At 44.0% G+C, this 12426-nt stretch overlaps 1 pseudogene; it reads left to right on the forward strand.

Annotated features, from left to right (window-relative positions):
* Window positions 1-6203: 6203 nt before the first annotated feature.
* On the forward strand, window positions 6204-9119 carry LOC112451141 (annotated as a pseudogene).
* The last annotated feature ends 3307 nt before the right edge of the window (window positions 9120-12426 follow it).

The following is a 12426-nucleotide window of genomic DNA, read 5'->3' on the forward strand; positions in this document are numbered from 1 at the left end:
TTGTTGTTGTTGTTGTTGTTGTTGTTGTTGTTGTTGTTGTTGTTGTTGTTGTTGTTTGTTAGATGTTGTTTGTTCATGTCGCTCTTAGTATTGCCTTGCCTTGCCTTGTTTCGTCTTGCCTTGTCCCGCCTCTGTTAATGCCTGGATTTTTGTTAGAGTTTGTTTTGCTGCCACGTCAGCTTTTTGTTTTCTGGTTTTGTTGTTTTATTAAATCAGTTTTTGTTTTTTGAAAGAATGAATCTGCGTCTTGGGTTCGCCACGCTTAGACCTCAACCTGACAAAAACTCTTTGAATGAGAAGGTGTGTCCAAACTTTTGGTCTGTACTATATATATATATATATATATATATACATACACATACATACATACACACACACGTTTTTTCTTGTTCCTTTTTATTTTGTTTTGTCTGTAATATTATAAGAAGCATTAACACCTTGAAATTATTTGAAGTTATTTATAATAAATTTTAGAGCATGTTTTTTTTATTTTATTTGACTATAATAAATTTGCTTTATACTCTAAATACATTATATTGTTTCTCTTTTCAAAACTGATTAAAGTCACTTTGTTAGAGCCATAAATGAGAAATGTTTGGATGACATATTTTGTGTAATGCTTCTTGGTTTTTTATTTGTCATTTTTAGTAAGTAAGGTTATTATAAGTTCAGGTAAGCTTTATTGTGGCATTTAGTTTTGTTTGTAATAGGGCATACTTCCTGTAGAGTGTAATGCTGCAGTAGAAATAATAACAGACGGAAGGAGGATTACACAGGCACGGAGCAATATAGTTTTTGACCATGTAAACTGTGCGTTCTTTTTTGAAAGAAAGAAAAGAAATTGTAACCTCTGATTTGCATTGTTATTTTTTGTATGCACACTTTTTCTAGATAAAGAATTTTTTTTGGTTAATCTCATGGTTATGCATGTGTCCTTTACTTTCCAAGATGTCCATGGAATGACACAGATATTGGATCTGTTGCCATAACACCCCTTAATACATATGTATCAAGTTTAAGGCCTGCGGGCCACATCCAGCCCGGCGATATGAAACGCTCGTAACACAATAAACTACAGATCCCACAATGCAGCGCTTCAGCTGCCTTGCCAATAAAGTCTAGCATCTGTTGCTGCAAGCTAGCCCCTCATGATGCCGAAGAGAAAAGTTGATTCTGTTTACTGACATTGCTGGCAAATCCGTTTGTCTCATTTGTGGCAATAGTATGGCTGTATTTAAAGAATTTAATCTAAGACGGCACTATGAGACAAAACATCAGGATAACCTGAAAGACCTGAATGCATGGACTCCGATTTGCGCGATACAATGGAAATATTGGACATTAAATCGATGCACAGGACAATGACTGGAAAGGACATTTTTGAAAACATATGTCAAAGTGTAACCAACATGAAACTGCCCTGGGACAAACTTATTGGACTTACAACTGATGGAGCACCGGCTATGTGTGGTGAAAAAAGTGGACTAGTGGGAAGAATGCGAGTAAAGATGCAGGAGGAGAACTGTACTGGTGAGTTAACAGCATATCACTGCATTATACACTAGGGAGCACTATGTGTCCTGAAGATGGACCATGTAATGAGCACTGTAACGCAAACTGTAAACTTTATCCGAAGTAAAGGTTTACATCACTGGCAATTTCAGTCCTTTCTACGGGAGATAGATTCAGAGTTTGCCGACATTCCTTATGACATAGAGGTGTGTTGGTTAAGTTGGGGAAAAGTTCTCAACAGTTATTGAGCTCAGCAATGAAATCTGTCAGTTCATGGACAGTAAAGGGAAAGACTACCGTTTTGCCGGATGAAAAGTGGAAATGTGAGTTGGTGTTTCTGGCTGACATAACAGCTCATCTAAATGCCTTAAACCTCCAGCTCCAGGGACGTGATCACATGATCGTTGACATGTATGATGCAGTGAAGGCATTTCAAAGGAAGCTGCTTTTATGGGAGACAAATGCACCAGTGCAACTTGCCCCACTTTCCCAGTTGCCAAGTAATGCTGAACCAAGTCGGCACAATGGTGTTTCCAAATACACACTTTGCTGATAAACTGAGCACAGCACTTTGATGACTTTGAAGAACAAAAAAAATTTTCTAATTGATTTGCAACCCATTTGCCGTCAAAGTGAAAACTGCACCTGTGGAGATTCAGATGGAGCTGATTGAGCTGCAGTGTAATGGGACACTAAAGGCAAAGTACGACACTAAAGAGTTAATTCACTTCATTCCTGCAGCATTGCCTCAGCTCCCTCTACATGCAGCTCAAACCTTGTGCATGTTTGGTAGCACATATCTGTGTGAGAAGCTGTTCTCAGTGATGAAGACTAACAAAACTGCACACAGGAGTCGTCTCACTGATAAGCACCTGCAGTCCATCCTAAGGATCTCCACAACACGGGACCTCACCCCAAACATAAACAAACTCGTTGCCAAAAAAAGATTTTGCAGCATGTTCATATTTCTAACTTGTATAATTTTGACAGGATATATTTTTATGGAGAGCAAGATATTTTAAGTTATTTAAAGTTTAAGTTTATTTATTCCAGAACATTCCTGTCTGTTTTTATTGATATTTATGTTAAAAAAAAACATTTAGTTTTAGTGTCTTCAATAAATGTTTTTTTCTGTTTGGCCTGCGACCTAAAGTGTGTTTTGATTTTTGTCCCCCTGTGCAATTGAGTTTGACACCCCTGCCTTAATACATTAAATCCAAATAAATCCTAAGATCTAAACTTTTAAGAAAATTTTAATCATACTGTGTTATCTTAAGGCATTACAAACATCCTGACAGAAATTGGGCTTTAAACAAGAGGATCAAAGTCTACAGTAAAAAGTACCAAACTGCAAATCAGAGTGTCACAATGATCACCCATCCATAAAACAGGATTAACTCTCCAGGAGACAAGGATTACCTGCCTACCTGCATCTGTGTTAGAAGTTATTACCTTAATATGCTTTTATTGCAATTTTCTAGCAGTGCCGAAAACAGCAAGGGCCGGCTGGCCATAGGGAGGTTCGGGCAGAATCCCGATTTGCCGGTCAGTTCAACGCCAGTACGTCTTTGTTGTTTTTTTACCCAATAAAATGCTGCTGCAGCTGCAGGTGGCACAGTCAAGCGTCAAATGCGACCTCCCAATTTGAAGAATAATTTTAAAAAGTCAGTGTAACACGCGGACAAATGCGCTAAATTAACAGACATTTTCCATGGTGTAGGGTCCAAGGTCAGTGTAACTAAAGTCAGCCAGGCCAGTGACGTCATGGTATCGGGCAGCATGGATACAGCAGGTTAGCAATAACTGCCTACATGGCCCTATCATCCATCCCCTATCATTCATCCCAGCGTTGGCATTTAGTGTGTTTATGCTTCTGGATGTGTTCAGGGCACAGAGCCTATCGGGAATATTACACCATACTTGCATAAATCTTTTCAATGCTGTAAAAAAATCAATCCATATGGATTGACCAGAAAAAGATATGTTTCTTGATTGCAATAGAAAACATATTTCAGGAAAGAGTCACTTTTCATGTTCTGTTTCTACATCACTATATAGCTATTTTTTACCAGCTCAAGAAAAATACATTGCAGTGAGTAATTAACTGTTTATTTGTGTAGCGCCAAACTTAAGCTTTTTGACATCTCAAAACTGGCTGAAAAAATATTAATTTCCCTTCAAACTCATGTATTTTTCTTTTTCCTGACAGATTTGTTTTATTCAGAATAAGTTTTCTGCACACTTAGTTACCTGATGATATAGTCTGGTTTTAATCATTTTGTTCATGTCCACAATAAAATAAGTCAAATCTACATCTTTAATCACAAACCTGAGTGTCCAGAAGACTCACTCTGAATAAAAGTATTTTGACGGATCTATCAGGAGAAAGAAAAGCATATCTTTGAGGGAAAATTAATGATTTGTATTTTTATTTGTATAATTGAATTCCCACAAATGCACAGTAGTTTTGATTGTTGAAAAAACATACTGATTTTATACGGCAAATAAAGTATTTGTTTTAAATTATGGTTCCACTTGCATCCGTTGTGCAATCAGATAAAAGGCCTCTCCAAAATAAGGTCTCAGGCTGAATTTCAACCACAGCCCACCACTGAAAAACCGGGTTATTATTTGTAGGAATCGGCTTAGTTACTACAAGCCCTTAGGCAAAATTTATGTTCTATTTCATCTCTACTGACCGACAGAGGCGGTGCTTAAAGCACTTAATGATCACTCTTGCGCATGCACAGGTCGAGTACCATATACCAACATGGTCATGTGATCCCGGTGACACCGGTAGCCTATATAAACACGTGACAAATGGCAGCCTAGTCCCTTTTCATCTTCTCGCATGCAGGTTGAACAGGTGGTACGACATTGTGTGTTTTGCTTGTCACTGGTAGCCTCGAGACTGTGGTCGGAGCTGCGAGGAGTTCTCGCCCTCCAGAGGCTGCGCAAGCTTCTCTTGATACAACTTGTGTGGTAAGTTGTTTTTCTTCCTTTTTTCGGGACGGGAACGGGTGCGTGTTCGCTACCCGTGTCGGTTCCCCTGTTATTGGTGATGCAGTGTTGACTAGACCGACCTGACCAGGGTGTCTGCTATTTGTTAGCATAACAGCCGTTTTTGGCTCGCTTTTGTTTATTGTGCCGCCGTGTTCGGCTCGCTATTTTGTTAGCGTAACAGCCGTTTTAGGCTTGCCTTTGTTTACTTGTGCCGCTGTGTTCGGCTGGCTATTTTGTTGGCGTAACAGCTGTTTTTGGCTCACTTTTGTTTGTTTGTGCCGCCGTGTTTGGCAGGCCTATACTGTTACATCACAGCCGTTCTCGTGCTTGCTTTGGGGGAGTGCAGCCGTTTCGCTGCTGGGGAACCCCGGGTGGCGTTTTCTGCTCGACCGGGTTCCCTGCTGTATTCGCATGTCAGCCTAAGTATCAGGGTAGCGATTGTGGCGTGGATGATGGATGTGCAGGGCGGCAGAGCTTGTTTGGCCCCTCTCCAGTTGGAGGATGGGCACAATCTGTGTCCCTCTTGTTTGGGGCCAGATCATCTGAGTGTGGCGACACTAGGGTATAATGCTGATACTCTGCTCCTCACAGCAGAGTAACCAGAAGTTGTCAACAACACCACCTTGGGAATTGCACCCAAGGAAATAGATTGCCAGTAGGCACTCAAGGTTCATGACCAAAGAGAACAAGACTTTTCCCCAAAGTTAATTACAGTTTATTGTTTCAGGTTTGTTTGTTTTTTAAAGAGACAATCAAAACATAAGGAACCACAATAGGAAGGGAAGTGCACAGTACTGAGGCCTACCAGCAGGGGGAGGGTGGTCCAAATGGGAACTGGTTCCTAAAGTAAATGAATAAATCCAAAATAAAGCACCGCAAACACTTGTGAACAGGCATGCAGTCGTGAAGAAATCCCAACACCGGCCACTCGCACAACACACAGGTCCAGTCTCCCTTGAGGCCCCTCCCACTACCTTCGGCTCTCAGCCTGGAAACAAAAGGGTGGGGTTAAACAAGCAAATACAAAAAAAAAAAACAAATACAATTTAAACTTGGCCAAAGACTAAAATGAGGTTAGCCCCAACATAATTAAAAACATCAATACTTTAATAAAATAGTTTAAACAAAACCATTACAAAAATAAAATACAATCAACTGATGAAACAAGGTTAACTAAACAAAAAAAAAATGAAACCAAGCAGTGAAACAAAACAGCAGGGTCTCCAGCGAGCTGCAGCAGTGTCAGAGCTGAAATTAAATCAAAAGGTTAATAGGTGATTTACAGAAGTTGGTAGAAGGCAGAGGAAACCACTGTCACCTGCCAGAGCTGGATGCCTCCACCCCAACCAGAGAATCCTTACTGGCCCACAGCAGGAGGATCAGCTAGCTATGTTCTGTTTTACATCAAACTGCACTGGGGAGGGTGAATTGCAGCCACACCCCAGTACCAAGCAGAAAACTTCCAGTGGTTTCTAGATTTAAACAATTCAAGTCAAACACTGAAATTGTAGGTCTTATGCAGAAGGAGAAACATTACTTACTGATGTTTGAGTTTTGGACCTGCACACTACACAAACGACCAGCATAAAGCAACCAGGTGAGAGAGTCTCCCTTTTATACTCTCCACCCATCATGGGGTGATTAGGTGCCAGGTGTTTTGAATATTGGGGCAGGCTTCTTCCTGCTACATGAGGGAGGCCTTGACTGAGGTGGCCTGCCCTAATTGTTCTGTTCTGCCCTTGTCCCTGCGCATGGCGCGTTTGGCTGACCTGGAAGCTGCGGGCCAGCCTGTGCCGCCGGAGGCTTTAGGGCCCCGGTGGAAGAGGGCCAAGAAGAGCTCCACGGATCCGGTGGATTTATCGGGGCAAATGGCCTGTCTCACTTCTGAGTTGGGACAGATGAAGGCACTGCTGGAGTCCCTTAAGGAGGGGCGTGGCCCTGCGCTGGCTGGAGACCCTGACCAGGGGCAGAGCACGGGTTCAGGGCTCTCTGTTTTGGAAGATGAAGCTGTCTCTCTAGCAACGTCTGGTACTGATTTTCAAGGGCAGTTTGAATCAGGCTTGTATATATCAGCCAGTTCGCGTACCTCTTCCTGCTCTCGGTCGGAAGAGGAGGGTTCAGTAATGGCTGCCTTGAAGACTGCTCTTGCTCGGTTGCAGCTGGATGCTCCGCAGGACCAGCCCAGATCTTCGATCTCCCCAGGCGACTGGTTCACCTTGGTCGACTTGAGGGACGCATACTTTCATGTTCTGATTGCACCACACTATTGCCAGTTTCTCCGCTTCACATTTCAGGGGGTTGAAGATCCTGCCCTACCTGGACGACTGGCTGATCTGTGTACCCACAGAAGCTCAGGCGGCCGCAGACACTCGGACATTGCTCCATCACATAGACCTATTGGGTCTTCGTGTGAACTGGCAGAAGAGCAACCTAGATCCTTCGCAGGTGTTTACGTTTCTGGGGATCACGTTGGACTCCCTCACTATAACTGCTTGCCCGTCCCCTCAGCGTGTGGAGGCCATTCTAAAGACGCTGCCCGCCTTTCTACCCGGCCGCGCACCCCCCTTCATTGCATACCTTCGTCTGTTGGGCAAGCTGACTGACGCCGCTACCGTGGTACCCCTGGGACTTTTGTCTCTGTGGCCACTACAGATGTGGCTCAGCGGCCTGGGGCTGGACCCATCTCGTGCATTGCACCGACGCAGAAGACTGCAGGTGTCCCCTCAGTGTCTTGCATCACTGGCCCAGTGGCGAGACGCAGTGTTCATGACGAAGGGGGTCCCACTGGGTTCGCTGCCATCTCGACGAGAGGTTGTCTCTACCAACGCGTCCACCACAGGGTGGGGGGCATTGTGGCAGCGACGGATCGCCCAGGGGACATGGTTTCAAAGGGACAAACTACGGCACATCAATGCCTTGGAGTTGGAGGCCGTGCGGCGGGCACTACAACATTTCCTCCCAGGCCTGCGCAGGAGACATGTCCTGGTGCGATCGGACAGTACTGCGGTGGTCTTTTACATTAACCATCAGGGGGGAACACAGTCAATAAAGTTGCTGAGGCTGACCCAGAAGCTTTTGACTTGGGCAGCCCCTCTTTTTGCCAGCCTCAGGGCGGCCCATATTCCAGGCATGCAGAATGGGCCGTCCGATATTCTATCTTGGGGACGCCCACCATCGGGGGAGTGAAGGCTTCATCCGGAGGTGGTGGGGGTCATCTGGCAGAAATATGGCAAGGCAGCCGTAGATCTATTTGCATCCCAGGAGATGACGCATTGCCCACTTTGGTTCTCCTTAGCGGACGGTGCCAGTCCCTTGGGTCAGGACGCACTGGCACACGACTGGCCGAGAGGGCTGCTCTACGCTTTTCCGCCACTCTCCCTGTTAGGCCCGACACTCCTGAGAGTCCTTCAGGAGGGGCCTCAAGTCCTTCTAGTGGCTCCCTTCTGGCCGGGGAGGACCTGGTTTCCACTGCTGCACAGGCTCTGTTGCGGCTCTCCAATGCCCCTTCCCCACAGGAAGGACCTTGTGTCACAGCTGGGGGGCCAGATTCTGCATCCCAAATCCAGTCGCCTATGCCTGTGGGTGTGGCCACTACGGGGCCCGGCGTCTCCTTCTCACAGTATGACAGGGACATTGGGCGTACAATAACCAGTGCCAAGGCCCCTTCCACATTGTACTGCTGTACACCCATAAATGGAGAGCTTTTAGCAGTTGGTGTCATTCTATATGTGAGGATCCTGTGTACTGCCCTATTTCTGTCATTTTAACCTTCCTTCAAACATTGCTTTCTCAAGGTCGGTCTCCATCCACTTTGAAAGTTTATGTTGCTGCCATCTCTTGTTGGCATACGTTAGTGGGTGGAGAGACGGTGGGCCGTAACAAGGATGTTTCCTTGTTTCTGAGAGGTGCCCGACGTCTGCACCCTCCCACACACCCTGTTGTACCCATGTGGGACCTCTCTCTCGTCCTCACTGCTCTGCGATCCCCTCCGTTTGAACCCCTGGCAGGGGTGAACCTCGAGTGTTTGTCAAAGAAGACAAAGAAGACTCTTTTCTCCTTGCCATGGCTTTGGCGAAACGGGTGGGTGAACTCCATGCCTTGTCTGTTCACGAGTCCTGTTGCCGTTGGAACCCAGCTGGTTCAGGCGTTACTCTTTGGCCTGACATAGAGTTTCTCCCTAAAGTGGCCTCGTCCACGAGCCACTCTGTGCCCCTCCAGCTTGCTCGTCTTGATGCAGGGGGTCCTGATGAGCCTCTCTGCCCTGTTCGGGCTCTGGAAGCATATGTCAGTCTGATAATCTGTTTGTTTGCTACGCAGTGCCCCACAAGAGGCGAGCCCTTTCGAAGCAGCGTCTGGCACGTTGGATTGCAGACGTGGTGGTGCAGGCATATGTTCTCGATGGCCGCCAACCCCCTGCTGGTGTATGGTGCCATTCCACCAGGAGCATCAGTGCCTCATGGGCAGCTATGAATGGGGTTCCTCTGGAGGCTATTTATGCCTCCTGGTCATCGCCAAATACCTTTGCTAGGTTCTACAGGGTTAATGTGGCTTCCTTTCACCCACTGCAGGGAATCCTTTCCCAGCACTCGTCCTCATCCCAGTGAGGTGAGCATGTTTTTTGGGTTGTTCTTCTTGTGATTCCTCAGGACTCTTTTGGTATTCGTCATCCAGTGCTTTAAGCACCGCCTCTGGCGGTCAGTAGGGATGAAATAGAACGATAATTATGACCGTAACTGCGGTTCTATGAATCCCGGATGACTGCCAGAGCGCCTGGTCCCTCGGAATCTCGTGTTTTGCGAGAAGATTAAGGGACTGGGCTGCCATTTGTCACATGTTTATATAGGCTATCGGTGTCACCGGGGTCACACGTGACCATGCTGGTATATGGTACTCGACCTGTGCATGCACAAGAGTGATCATTCAGTGCTTTAAGCACCGGCTCTGGTGGTCATCCGGGATTCATAGAACCCCAGTTACGGTCATAACTATTGGTAGTCATACAGCCTGTTTTGTGGTGATCTGGAAAATCACTTCCTGGTGGGCGGTTCCAGTTCTCTCCTGTGTGGGAGTTGCCACTCCCTCCTCACCTGCAGCAGATCAGCTTCGTCAACTAGACCGGTCCTTAAGGCCTTGGTGTGGATCAGACCAGCACTGGAGCATTGTTTGCCTTGCGGTAAAACTCTCTTGGCCTTTTAATGTGAAAGAAGTTAAATCTCTAAAGTTTTTGCTAAGACTGTTGTTTTGCCTGTGTGCCTCTTCAGCGCAGCCTGTTCCTCCTGGAGACCTGTCTGAGCCAAGTCAAGAACCACTGAGAAGAGAAGTACCGGTATTGCTTACCTGAGCCAGTCTTACCTGCTGCATCTGTGCCTGTGGAACAAGTCACTTACCAGATCACAGAAGACCACATAAGTAAGGATATTAAGAGCCGCTTACCTGAACCTGTCTGCTTACCTGCCTCTGGAGGACCTGTCTGTCACGCTACCGGCTGGAATCGGATACCTTTACACCCTCACTTGTAAATACCTACCACCTCTTCACCTTCCATGCCAGAGACTCACCTTCGTACTGTAAGCAAACTTTCCTCTGAACCTAACAAGCAAACTAACACCCAGACCAGAGACTTACCCCACCTCAGTACTTACCTGTCGTCTCTCTCTTCCAGATCCTGGTTTCAGTCGTTCCTAAATCTAGTCACTGTAAATGAAGTCACTTACCGTTACTTGAGTCTCCTGGTTTTGTCTGTCGCCGAGCTGCTCCTCTCCTTTGACAATTTATCTAAGATCCTGACATGTTTAGGAGCCATTTATCTTGTTTTCTGTGTTTATCTCCATTAGGGGGTGTATTTCATTTTGAGTACTGAGTATGTCAGAAGGGGGTGGGATTACTTGAGGTCAAGTGTGATTCGATTTAGGTGTTGCTAATTGGAAGGCCCAAACGGTTTTCTACTGTGCTTAGTTTCGAGTTATTGTGGATTTATTTGGTTCTAAATGGAAATGGACGTTGTGAAAAAACTAAATGACTTCATGATTATAAATTGAAGTGAAGATCTGCATAGTAAATCTTGATTGAGCACACGTACCAGTGGCCTAAAATAAAGGATTTTAGCTACTACACTGTTTGATTAAAAAGATAAAGTTAAGGAGTGTCATATTGCTCATTTGTAATGAAAACACAATACCATTATTTTCCACATTGTCATAACAGAAAATAGCAGAAGCAGGTCTAATATTCATCACATCATCCTTGCTAAACCTAACCACAATGAAGGAAGTGCAAAGATAATTTATTGTTCACATTTGAGGAGTCCACCTCCTGCACTCTTATAAGAGATGGGTTTAAAAAATAACGCAAAAAAATGTGTTATTACATTTAAAGCACATTTTGTGGTAATTTTATACGGAGCCAGATCGGTATCATAAACCACAAATGCACAGACTAAAATCCACAAATGCACAGGACAAGATCCACAAATGCACAGCACAAGTTTCACAAATGCACAGGACAAGATCCACAAATGCACAAGACAAAATCCACAAATGCACAGCATGAGATTCACACTTACAAGCTCATTCTGGCCTGTAGGTGGCGCTGCATTTGTGTGTGAATTTTGAGACTCCCCTGACGTCTCAAAATTCAGTGTTTTTTTAAGAAATGGTCTGTCTGATTGGACGATCAGATAGACCAATCAGATAGTTTCCCTTTTTCAGCCAATCTTAACTACGCTCCCCACGTGGGACACGATTTACGTTTAAGCCAATGTCGTAAACCTTTCAAAACGAGCAACTGACTGCAGTTAGAGACCAAAGAAAAGAAAAAAAATATTGACATTGCGCTTTTTGTGAATATCAGACATTTGGACTTTACCATGGCTTCTAGTAACAGCATCGGAGCGGTAAGTGATACATGCAATGTGATATGTTTGGCTTATTATCCACTTGTTATGAGGAGTTAATTGCCTTGAGGTTCCCCTATCTGCTGCCAGGTTGAACCACCTGATGGCATGCTTGCAGGCATCCTGCTCTGTGGAAGCATGAGCAACCCGATTTTTTTTCTGACAGAATCTGTAATCACTAAAGCAGATTTTCATAATGACAATTAATTTCAAATATTAACAAATGACAAAAAATTTCATAATGACAATTTGCAATGTGACAGGTACACACTGTGGTAATGCTCTCCAAAATAGACAATCTGTCTGAGTCTCATACTGCAATTTTAGAATTTCTAAATATAGAAATAAAGTTTGTCAAAATAACCAGTGTATTTGTCAACTTAAATTGTTAAAATGTAGTATTTTTTTGATTTCTTGTTGTTGAGCTATCAAAAAAATTTAGTCCAAATACATATTCTGCAAAAACTAAGACTATTGTGACATCACAACCCTGCTGAAGAAGAGATAACAAAGACAGAGGAACAGCACATGCTAAATCATGCTAGTTAATTGTCTAAGCTTGCAATAAATTCAATTTTAGTTAAATTTATTTAGATGTAGTTTCATTCATCATTGTATTTGAAAAGCCTGAAAAAGAACCTCAACACATGAACTTAATCTGTTACAGTCTGTTTAACTTGTTTACTATAGTGGAGCTGAATTCAAATCCATTAAGCCTGCTCAATATTTCCTTTAATAGTTAAAGCTACATTATTGCCTTAGACCAGGGCTGTCAAACCCAGAGACGCAAGGGGGCCAAAATTTAAAATTTGGTCCTAGCCAAGGGCCAATCATGATCAATATTTATTAAAAACTACATAAATTAATTGGTTTTAGATGTTTTATGTCAAATCATTCATATAGAAATATCAATGACCTTTTCCCAGTTACAGATTATACAGAATTTAGAGCAAACAGACTTTAATGAACACAGACAAATAGATCAAACTTCAAAAAGCACATCATTAGCTGTCATTTCT

This window comes from Kryptolebias marmoratus, linkage group LG2, assembly GCF_001649575.2.
Source record: "Kryptolebias marmoratus isolate JLee-2015 linkage group LG2, ASM164957v2, whole genome shotgun sequence".
In the NCBI taxonomy this organism is placed as follows: domain Eukaryota; kingdom Metazoa; phylum Chordata; class Actinopteri; order Cyprinodontiformes; family Rivulidae; genus Kryptolebias; species Kryptolebias marmoratus.